The sequence below is a fragment of the Ambystoma mexicanum genome, chromosome 12 (genome assembly GCF_040938575.1).
Source record: "Ambystoma mexicanum isolate Mex_15411 chromosome 12, UKY_AmexF1_1, whole genome shotgun sequence".
NCBI classification, from domain to species: domain Eukaryota; kingdom Metazoa; phylum Chordata; class Amphibia; order Caudata; family Ambystomatidae; genus Ambystoma; species Ambystoma mexicanum.
The window spans coordinates 312,917,874-312,930,507 of NC_090936.1; positions in this window are offsets into that span (position 1 = coordinate 312,917,874).

The following is a 12,634-nucleotide window of genomic DNA, read 5'->3' on the forward strand; positions in this document are numbered from 1 at the left end:
TATACATACTTATATATATATTACATGGACCCGGTAGCGTCCATGTAGTTATGGTTAAGTTGGTGTTTCCATAGGAAGAGCATTTTTTGGGTGGCTTATAACTTTGCTCCCTCTGGACGAATCCTCAGCAAACTTTGCAAAAAAAGTATATGGCCCACTCTGAATTTTTTTGCAAAGTTTGGAGAGGTTTGGTCCAGGGGGGCAAAGTTATGGGGTGGTCCCAAAACTTTTGTTTTTTCCCATAGACATAATGGGAAAAAACTTTGCGCACAGCTATAGCCCAAACCGCTGGACGGATTTACACCAAATTTGCAGCAGGAGCGGCGGCTTGGTCCCGAAAGCGTGCTTTTTTGGTGTAAATCCATCCAGTAGTTTTTTAAAAAATGACCAAAATGTAAGGCAAAATAATTAGTGATATCTGTGTTCGCTTCGCGGATGGACTTCCCTGTTCGCTCCGCGGACAGTGCCCCGATTGGCCAATGGGCTTGCGTCATGTCCACGGACATGCGACGTGTTCGCTGATTGGATGGCGTGGGGCGTGGAGCGCGTCAGATTTTCTGTGGCGCCCGCCATCTTGTATTCGCCGTCGACCGCGTACAGCGCGGTGAAACTTGGATTAAAAATTGTATTTAGTAGAGTGTGTTGGTGTGTAAGAGTGTTTGGGGAGGGTGGGGGAGTATGAGATAGGTTCAATGTTTTTTTTTTATGTGCTATACGCTTTTGTTGTGTTCGATTTGTCCGCGGAGAACACGGCTGTTCTGACATTTTGTAAATAAACTAAATGGTGGGGTGTTCAGAGGACGGAGTATGTGTCCTTTTTGTTCGCAAGGAAGGTAAAATTGAGCTAAAAACACTTGCGGTGTATTTAAATGTTCGTAAATACACAAACTGGGGGTGTCCTGAGGACGCTGTCCGTATTGTAATCTGTCAAGTTGAATGTCTTCTAAGAACACTCGCGGTGTCCCGAAATGGTTGCAATTACACAAAATGGGGATGTTCTCAGAACGTTGTTTGTATTGTTCGTTGTCAGGTTGAAAGTGTTCTACGAACTCTCCTTTTGTCCGCTGATAGTACAATTTCCTATGGGCCTCACCCGACTTTTTGTCCACTAAAGAAATGATAAATCAGGCTGGTGTACGCCGACATTATGTGATAATCCTATGACTGGCGCTATTGACCTGGCTGACTTGCTTTTGCAACACTAAATCATAACTCCCGCCCCTAAGCCTGACATTATGAAAGCATTCATATTCCCCGCCTCTCTCCGTGACGTTACAGGGTGCGTCATCAAACGCGCCGAGTTGTCTCCAGTCCTGCGCGACTTTACACAGAACCCGGAAGACAACACACATTATGTCACAACACAGCGCGCCACAATTTGGAATATGAAACTGTGATTTAAATGCAAACAGCAAGATTGTAAATTTTGTAAAGTACATTTATTTGACATCAAATGTTTAGAGAATATTCAGTGATTTGCCTTTGTCTTTGTTGCCGATCCGCAAAAGTTCATGTTGAGCCATGCGATGTTCTTTTGCAGTACAGAGGGTGTTAGATCAGCCACAATTCGGAATATGAAACTGTGGTTTAAAAGTAAACAGCGGGTTTGTACATTTGGTAAAGTACATTTATTTCACATGAAATGTTTAGAGAATATTCAGCGATTTGCAATTGTCTCTGCTGTCGATCAGCAAAAGTTTATTTTGAGCCACGCGCTGTTCCTTTGCGGTAGGTAGGCTGTTGGTTTATGATAAAAGCAGTAAATGGTTGCTCTGATAATCGGAAGGTTGCTCCAACAACGAGGCATTAGACCACCATAATGGTTGGTATGTTGCTTCTAGCCGCTAGTACTGCATAAGGGCATATTGGTCCTAGGCGATTGTCCCATAAAATGGTGAGGGTCATGAAGTTGCTTACATGGAGCTGCACCTGGCAGTTGAAAAATCCATCCGCTGGAGTCTGAAAATCGTGACATTGGCAAAATGGGGCAACATACCTGTTTTAAAAAACATAAATTAGTCTCACCAGCCGATCTTTATTAAAAATGTTCATTTTATTTATTAGGGCGTGAAACTATTTGCTAGCAAAGATAGTGCAACGGAGTATGTTAATAATAAAATAATAATATTTTCGCATTTATATAGTGCTAAGAACCGTCAGGTATCTCAGCGCTGCTTATTATTACCCACGGTGTGTGGTGCTCATTTATCGACCACGGAAGGATGAAAGGCTGAGTTTGGCCGTGCCGGGATTCAAACCTCCGTTAGCAAGCTGTGCATGGATGTCAAAGCAAGCGCTCTACTCGCTGTGCCACTTGACTGGCTACAGTGAAGTGGCACAGCGAGTAGAGCGCTTGACCGGCTACAGATCGGTTACATTATTTCTATTAACCCACCCTGTGTCGTGTGCCTTTTTCAGAGCCCTCTAAACGACAGGGGATCAATTCGGTGGTGATAGTGCATGGTAGAAAACAATATGCCACATTGAACGAACAAGTACAACTTGACCGTATTCCGGTATAAAATAATCTAAAGGGTTACTTACATTATAATTGCATTTTCCATTGTCCAAGTGTAGTGCAGTCCCAAAATAGGACTCTGCGTGTGCCAACGATCTTTCTCAAAGTGATATAATATACAAAAGTGGTTTCGTTTCAGAAATTTCATCTTTATCGTGTCTTACGTTTTTGCTACACTTCTTCAAAAGAAGTCTTTCAGCACAATCTCTGTCAAGGTAAAAAAAATAGAACCTTATACTGGGAGTCGTGGGCCTCTCCGGGCCGCGAGAAAAAAATGGAAGCAGCTGACCTTCACTGTGAACGAGCATAAATGCTGACTTTGCAACATTCTGTGTAAAGTCATCTGTGAGAACTTGCTGTTTACTCTACATCTTTGTATATAGTTTGCGTGCTAATAAAAAAGGTTTGTTTAAGTGGCGTTATGGTTCCAAGTAAAGCCGAAAAACCCCTGAAATTCACCAGTTATGGTAAGCTAAGCAACCATAACTTGCGCCACCACCGTGCACTGCTAAGACTAACACCAGGACATCAAAGATGACATTGCAAATGTCATTGATGACATCACTGATGACATCATTTGTGCATTTACTGTTCATGAAATTTGTGTACTAGGGATTTTTATTATAATGTTGCAAAAAAAGTGGTCAAGGATCATTGCAATAAATATCATACCGTAATTAGTGCTTTGAACGATGCATTGATATAAATAGCATTGTATTATGGGGTTCTATCTAGTATACTGAGCTACTAATGGAGAAACATAGCATTGTTTGCAGCGTACAAGATGAAAGTATAATATTTGTAATGTTAATATGTTGAATAATGAAATGATAATTGTCCTGAAATGTTCGAAAATAAACAAAATGGGGGTGTTCTGAGGACGTTCTTCGTATTGTGTGACTGCTTAGCTTTATGCAATGAGGGAATGGCAATGAGAGTAAAGTGGAAATGGTAGAAGGGGTGTCAAAGAGTTACACGGTCCGCGGACACCGTGGCTGTCCGTGGACAGGGCGTGCTACATCTGGGGTTTTCCAGCAAATCCAACATGGAAAGAAGACTGTACGGATTAGCCAATCAGATGTCGAGGTTGTGGATTTGTGTTGAAAGAGACTGTGTGTGGTGAAGATGGCAGAAGTAGAGAAAGTCAGGGTGTTGGTGCTTGGAGATATGTTTGTGGATGGTTTACAACAGTATGCTTGATGCAGGCATGTTGAAAAGAACTTTGATGTGAAAGGAATGGAGGTGGTGTGGAGCACTGTGCCTGATTGCAATGTACAGGGAATTGTACAAGTTTGTGAGGATATGGTCACGATGAACAGTCCCCATGTGGTAGTTTTGCACTATGGTGCTTTCCATTTGGGCAACGTCACTGCCCCTACTTTGTTGGCTGATTTGGAATGCTTGGTTCAAGCCGTAATGAAGATCCTTCCAAATGCGAAAGTAATTTTTTCTGGATTACTACCTAGGGCAATATGGGACAATAGTTCAGTTTTTTTTCCTCAGCAAAACATTGCTAGGTGTGTCATCAACCGAGGCATGTGTGCCTTCATGTTTAGAGCTGGTATGTTCTTCTGTAATAATGAGAATATTGATGCCAGTAATACTTGTAATTTTAAAGAAGACGCATCTCTTTATCTTTTACAGGAAATGCCTTTCTATTTTGGAATGTAAGGGTTGCTTTGGAGAAGGTTATGTGAAGATTTAGGAGTAAAGTAAGAAAAAAAACAAGAATAAAATACAAAATAACAGGTGTCTGTCAAGCATCTGTAAAAAAACAAAAAAAAAGTCTCTTTTCAGAGCCAACTTCAAAGGGGAAATGGGGAACACTATTTAAATTTACATTCACCACGCTCAGATTCTCAATATGTCTGCGGACATGGCGGTAGTCCGCGGACATCAAAATAACTACGTGGGGGTTCAGTATGTTCTATCTTACATGTATATGAAGTCAGGGATATTATGGTTAAGTTGTGCTACTTAAAACCTATGAAATTCAGTGAAAAAACGTTGTTAAAGGGAGGTTATGGTTAAGTTGCGCTACGAAAAACCTATGAAATTCAGTGAAAAAACTTTGTTAAAGGGACGTTATGGTTAAGTTGCGCTACTAAAAACCTATGAAATTCAGTGAAAAAACTTTGTTAAAGGGACATTATGGTTAAGTTGCACTACGAAAAACCTATGAAATTCAGTAAAAAACGTTGTTAAAGGGACGTTATGGTTCAAAGTAAAACCGAAAAACCCCTGAAATTCGGCAGTTATGGTAAGTTAAGCAACCATAACTCGTGCCACCGTGCACTGCTAACACTAACACCCAGGACATCAAAGATGACATCACAAATGTCATTGATGACATCACAACAGTCCTCTGTATATACTACAACACACCACTCTGCATTGGGAAGCAATTTTGAAGTCCGTTTGAAGCTGTAATCAAGGAGCATGAGAAAATATTTTTTTAAAAACAACAAAAGAAACTTCCTTTAGGAACCACCTTTCACAGTTAAAAAATGGAACTAAAAATCTCATAGACTCCATCTACTTTACATTTCTCAGTAAAGTACATAGACTCAATAAGATTTTCCAACATATCCATTAGCATTTTGTGTTATGCTAATGGGAATAATGTGGCGTTCCCCCCGTTCCGTTATTCCCCCGTTCCAGCCCTTGCAATGGGGCATGAAGGCTATTAGAACCCCAGGTTCCCAAAGTGGGAAACAGAGGTGCTAAAAAAAGATGTTTTCTTTCTACACCGGGACGCCCTGTAGGAAGGAAAATCCTTTTCCAAGATGGCCACCATTGAAAGAGAAGACAGGGCTCCGTACAAACCATTCTTCCCTTTCCATGGCAGCCTGCAGAAGTCGAAGAGAGAACCCTATGGCCATATCACCATGAGCACAGTTTTTTTCCCTTTCCAACCTATCCCACTTTTGAATAACTATACCACATTGCCGGTTCCAGGTGGACATGGTCACTTTAACCCCATTTGTCATCCCTTGTGGTCATGGCCAGTAGCCAGATTGTCAGGGTCAGGACCTTATGCCATGAGCTGGACAATCTGGCCACTGCCCATGGCCTCAGGCTATACCTCAGTCACCAAAGGTATATCACTATTTTTTGTACCTACATTATGACACATGTCAAAAAATAATACACAGGCACATTTGCAAAACCATGCTTTAAGGTCCTTGCCAATGACCCTTACATGAGTTTGCTGGAAATCCACCCATGTTTTATTTTTCAAAAGTGTCAAAATACATGTACATACAATAGTCATATAATTTAGCCCCACTTGACTAAATTCATTCAGACTTTACTCAGGTTTGGGGCTATAATCTTTCTGAAAACTTTTGCCCATATTCGTCAAACGGCAACAAATTTATAAGCCATCTAAAAATGTTGAGACACCCTCTAATATAGCCCCCTCTTGACAAAATCCCACCAAACATCAGAAAAACATTTATATATCGATCTAAAATCTTTTTGCAAACTTTTGTGTATATTTGTCAAATGGCACCACATTTATAAGCCTTCACATTATTTTGGTACCCCCTTCTAATGTTGGCCCCTCTTGAGAGAATCCCACCAAACTTTGCAAAACTATTTAGAATTAGGTCTAGAATAAAATCCCCAAATCACCTGCAGTTTCATTGAGGGGCGCCAAAGTTATAAGCCATCCAACAACTGCTTTTTACCAAACCTGTAAAGCAGAAATAGGCACATATGACCTAGGACAAGTGAGAGCAGATTTTTGGGATGAAAAACACCAATTTTTTGGCTTCTTATGGCCATATCCCACCCCATCCTCATCTCCCCCCACCTCCCCAGATATTGTTTGTTGAGTTTGACAAGTGCAAAGAAGCGTTTTTTTTTTTAGGTTTCTACTGCGGTGTTCGCAAAAGTCCGCGAATCCAACCTGTTGGGCATTTCCAGAAGACAGGTGTGTCCGATGTCAGCGGACTTCATGTCACTCAATAGGCCAATCAGATGCCTGTCCGCAGACTAAACAGGGAAATGGGTCTGAGGTGCAGAGCCAGATATCACACATTTTTTGGACCAGCTTTTTGGTCGTTTTAAAAAAAAACTACGGGTCGGATTAACACCAAATTTACAAAATTACACTTTTGGGACCAAGCCGCCGCTCCTGCCCTAAATTTGAGGAACATCCGTCCAAGGGTTTGGGCTGCAGGTATGAGCAAAGTTTTTTTCCATTATGTCTATGGAAAAAAACATGTTTGGGACTCCCCCTATAACTTTTCCCCCCCTTGACGAAACCTCACCAAACTTGCCAAAACAATTCAAGGCAGGACATATAATTTTTTTTTTGCAAAGTTTGGTATGGATTCGTCCAGGGAGAGCGAAGTTATAAGCCGCCCAAATAGTGTTCTTCCTATGACAAGAGCAAATTAACCCTAACTACATGTAATAAATCAGGTTATTCAGGTGACAAAGCATATTACACACAATATGTGTTGTTGACTGAATAACCCAACTTATTTTATAATTATATTATTTTTGGTTATTAGATGGTACACTTGGACTTTGCATCAAAATGTGGGCTTAAGAAATGAAAGCCAAGTATCCTCTAGAAAGAACCATATGTTGCAATAGCTGTACAATAAATTAAGAATCAACACTGAGCCTGTTAAAGTAAAGCACAGCAGAAGCATGCCCGTGTACCACCTAGAATGGCACGCGCCTATCAATCTAGTTTTCAGTGACCTATGATCCAGGCCAGGCTTGTCTATTTAAATTACCAGGGCAAGAGGGCGGATCTGGAACGTTTCACTCCATCATTCTTCATTATTCGGGTATTAAGGCGTTATGACATCGAGGAAATTGTGGCCTCTGTTCTTTGTGGCAATTTACTAGTTTGTGATACTGGCAAGGTGATTTCAAAGAAAAGTATGACCCAGCGAGTGTCCATGTACCTGGAGTTTGTATGTGCCGCTCTGCCTCCCTTGATCTTCACCCTCTCGGATCGCTTTGAGCCGGGGAGCTCCAAACCATCTCACGTGAATGTGTTTGACTGATACTCGCCCCCTCCTCTCCTGCGGGGCCTAACGAAGGCCTTCAATCCGTCAGCCTTGTCCAATAAAATACATAACGACTGTGGTTAAACACAATGACAAATGCCCCAGAGATCATAGCCCTGTTTCCTATTACACTTCCCTTGTCTAAACAGGAAAATGAAGGGTTATGAAACGCAAGGGGCAGGAGACAGATGATGTAGTTGTATAAAGAAAGCGTCTGTTTTTTAATTTTATTTTTTGGCGTCCCCCTGCCTGCACAAATCAGACTTATTCTTGTTTATGATGGGAATGGCGCTTCCTCGTTGCCGTAACTGCAAACCCAAAAATGTACAGAAAAAGACTGCTCAGAGGTGTCCATCCGGCTTAACTCGCATCGATCTGTCATTACATACGCCTAACATATGTGCACACTTGACATGCATGCCAAGGGCAAAGATGCATCATATCCAAGATGGTTAGCGGAATCTGAACCCACAGAATTCAGTTATCAAGCACTACTTTCGCAGAACGGTAGAAGCAACACACGGTAGGTTAATTTAATATTGCGTTTAACCAGAGTATTCATACTGGCATTATTGTGCAGGGTTCAGAAGATTGTATTATGAAAAAAAAATACAGAAGCTGTGCGTATGTCGCCAGGGATCTCTAAGTCCAGTTCCCAAGTTTTTCGAATGTCCGCACATAATACATTTACATATAGAGAACACGAATGAGATGTATTTGCATATCAGTGATTAACCTGAGAATCTGATATGCATGGTGTTGTGGAGGGGGTTCAGTGGGCCGAGGCTAGCGCAGGCAGATCCCTGACATCTCCAAAATCTTCGCCCAAGCCGGGGCATTGCCGCTGCCAGGGCTCCCTGGCTCCCTCCACCCATTAATAATCACAAGAGATGTCGCCAATTCCCACTGGAGTCTGAAAGCACAAACGAGGAGTGTTTGCAAGCAGTGAAAGAAATGTGCTTTCACTACTTGTAAACGTACCTCCTTCAAGCTCCCAGACCCCTAACTGCCCCTAAGTACGTTTCCTTAACGATCCTTAATGGTGCTTTCAGACCCCCAAAAGCCCTTAGAGCAACCTATAGAGGGGCCATTGAACGTCTGAATGCGCGAATGACTCACATATACACGCAGTGAACGGGGTGGGGTTACGGGCTAGCCTGCGAGTTACCACGCAGCAGAAACAGAAAGTGATAGAAAAACATTGAAAACAAAAGAGTTAGTGCCCAAATCCATCTTCTGTGATGTAACTCGTTTGTTTTCCATATTTCAAGATAGCATAAAACGGCCACTATTTTGTTAATGAATGTGCATTGTCTTAATTGTATGTATCGGTGAGTATTAAAACGTTTAAAAATCTTGCTTGCCTTTTACACCTTGCACAGCACGCTTCAGGCTACACCCATCAATATGGCCACACCACCTTCTTACAGCCCCCACCCCCTTGATTTCTTACCCCACTTAACGCACTGGTGTTACCAATTAAAAACTTGGAGATCCCTGCCATACACTGTTACCCCCTTTTAGGGTGCAGAAAAGATGACACAAGACACGAATATTCTGCAACAAACTTCTTTATTCTCTTACAAATGACTTTGCAATGTACTTCCTTTCCCCCTCCCTCTTCTGGTCCATGTTAGGCAAAATCACCTGCAGTACCCTTTGGGAACACTATAGGCAATTAGGACTAGAAGTGTAAGCACAATTTCACCTTTGGTACAAGCCCATACTACACACTAAAGTGGTAGCGATGGCTGTGCAGCCAGACTTATCTCAAGAGTTTAAGTGAGCAGTAGAACAAGTTACACGACCAACCAATACAGTGATTCAAGTAAACACTCAGGTTTCTCAGTAAGAGAATATATATTTATTTACTGAGTTAGTTGGAAAACATCACACTAGCATAAGCAGCTCAATATCACACACCAATACACTGCAAAAATCCAACCGGTAAATAACTGAACAAGTTTAGCTCAAAAATGAAGTGTGAGCAAAATGTCACTGCAGATACTTAATAAAGGAGGGAAAAGACAAGGTTATAAGAATAGGCAGCCCAAATACATTCATAGGCAGGGCAAAGGGTTTCAGTTAAATACAACCAGCAATTATTCTCAATAGGCCTGTGCCTAAGTCAATGGTTCAGAGTCTTTTGTATAGGATAGCACAGTTCAGATAAGTAATGGTTAAGTCTTTGCCACAGATATTTAAAGGATTTGACTAGGCGAAAAGTTTGATGAATGTTTAGGGAAGGACAAGCCTTCGTATTTGAGGAAAGTTTCACACACTTTCTCGATGGCTGAAAAGATTTCCGGACCGCGTTTGGACAGTACCTAGTCAATGAAGAAAGCTGTGGCTGAGGCAGTTGTTCCTGGCAGTTCGAGCAGATTTCGCTGTTCCTGAGCTTCAGTCATGGGGACAAGAAGGAGGATGTGGGGAGGTTCCTGCACTGTCCAGGGAAGAGGCCAAAAGCTGTAGCAAGACGTTGGTTTAAGGTGTGAGTGCCTTAAAGTCCATGAGCTGGTTTCCTTCCCTCTGGCTATCTGACTTTCAACAGCACTCTGATGAAAATTCATCCAGAATAGGATGGTGTCCAGGTGGCTTGTGAATTGGTTGCTCCCACCAAACTCAAGGAAGAAGTTAACCTTGAAGGGCTTCTCTGTCGTCGGAGTTTCAGGCAATTCGGACCTGCAGCAAGGCTTCACTGGTCGTCTAGGAGTTGCAGCAGTCCTCTTCCTTCCTCTCTTCTTCGGTTCTTTCGTTCCAGTGGTCGACTGCTTTCCAAGTCCCAGAGACCTGCTTTTAAACAGTTTTCCCCCATTCATTCCGGTCTGACTGTCAGTCACACAGCAGGGTGGCTGTCCTTGCCGGACAGCCAGTCGGCCAATCACGCCAGAGTGCATTCAGGTCTCCTAGGAGACTAAGCACAGGGAGTTTCGGGCACCTCCCTCACATCCTGTCCACCCAGACACTCAGGTGCCAGAGGAGGGCTTCAGCACTGAAACCCGCCAAAAGCCAACAAACAAAGGAACCAAACCTGGTTTGGCCTGCAGAGACAAACATGAGAAGGACCTTTCCTAAAAAGAAATGGCGAAAAAAGATGACCAGAATCTGTTTTTACAGATAGGTCTTGGGCGCCATATTGAAAAACATGGCTGACCCGATTTTTAGCGACCATTGTTAGCGGTCGGGAAAAATCACGGTAGTTGATCTAAACAGCTTCCACCAGCCATTTAAAGTAGGAAAGGGTAACATTTTACAGTTACATGAGTGTTTTGACTCAGGGGAAGCTAAGCAATCCCTCCAGCACTCTATGGGAAGATAGTCTGTGCTGGGTCAGTACATTTAAAGAGACTAGTAAGGTCAATTTAACTTTACATGCTCTGGGAGGCGGTAGTCAGTCCCAGAGAAGGTATTTAAACTTTGGGGAGTCTGAAAGACACCCCTTTGCCACTGCACTAAATGTGCTGTGTGACACACAGAACAAGATGATGCCATGGAGTTTGTTCAAAACACCATACTCAAAGAACACATAAGTAAAACACACATCAAAATGCACGAAAGAGTGGGAAAAAAAGGCTCATATACTCTTTCCAGGTTAAAAATAAAATGAAATCCTAGAAATCCAGAAAAATTGCTGGGGGTCTCAAAAGGTAAGGGAAATTAGCACATATTGAGAATTCTCCCTAATACTCGAACCCACCCTCGGACTAAGGGACAGGAGGATTTAATCCACTCCTGGATGAATCTCCTTACTCCAGTTGGTCAAACATCCTGGAGAGACCATCAGCATTTTGGTAGTGACACCCTGACCTGTTTTCAATGGTAGAATCAAACCCTTCCAGGCTGATTGACCATCTCAGTACTTTTGGGTTTTCCCCCTTTCATTTGCATCAACCATCTCAAGGGTTGGTGGTGGGTTATAATCAAAAAAGTAGATCCATACAACTATGGTCTAAACTTCTTCAATGACCACACAATAGCAAACCATTCACACTCAATGGTTTCCCACCTTGTTTCTGGTTCCTTCAGCTTCCTGCTGATGAAGCAAATGGGGTGCTCCCTTCCTTTCTCACCCAGTCGACTAAAGACTGCACCTATACCTGTATTTGAAGCATCTGTCTGCACAATGAAGGTTTGGTTATAGTCAGGAGCTCTTAGGACTGGAGCTTGACAAAGGACTTCCTTTAGGCCTTCAAATGCTTGACTGCACTCCTCATTCTACCTGACCTTTTTTGGGAATTTGGGAGCGGAGATCACATTCAAGAGAGAAGCTATGGTTCCATAGTTCTCAATGAAATTCTTATAGTAACCAATGAGGCCTAGGAAGGCTCTCACTTGGGTTTGAGTAGTAGGGGTGGCCCAGTTTTGTACAGCTTGTACTTTGCTAGGCAATTACCTGATTTCACCTCCTCCTACCTCATGACTGTCAGGTACTGTCAGGTTGGAGTGACATATTCTTTACATACAGTATCATATACTCATTTACATTGGGTCAGGGGAGACACATATTTAGTATAGAAAGGTTTTAGGAAGTTATTATGGGTTATATTTTTAAACAGCCAATTTTGCCCTTAACCTTCATTACAGTCTATGGAGATTGCCCCAAGCCAAGGTGGAGGTTCTCAGTCTAAATTCTGATTGGCTGGAGATTGTTTATAGGGAGGACAATGAACATTCTAAACTGCCTTTCATCGTCCTTGCCCAGCTGAGAGGTCGTGTGCCTTGTTGCTCCTGCTTAACTTTGTCAAGGGTGACAAGTTTCTAGCAGTTGAGCGGAAGATCTGAAAGTATAACAGGAGTCGTGTTTGGAGTTTGGTGGAGACACAGGACAGGAGTCAGAAACTTCAATTTTTTCTGAGAAAAGAAGTTTTCAAGTCTTATTCACAAGATAAGTGACTTTCCAGTTTTGTTGAACTTTGTAAAAAGGTTATATTTATCTAAGGGATTGAAATCAAATCTGTAACTAAAAAGATTGAAGCGCGTACATTTGTTTTTATCGCTAAGTGTCAAATCAAACTAGCGCGTGAGTTTTTTGTCCGTTACTTTTCGCCCACGCGTGTGTCTCTGCGCGTGAGAGTGAAGCGCG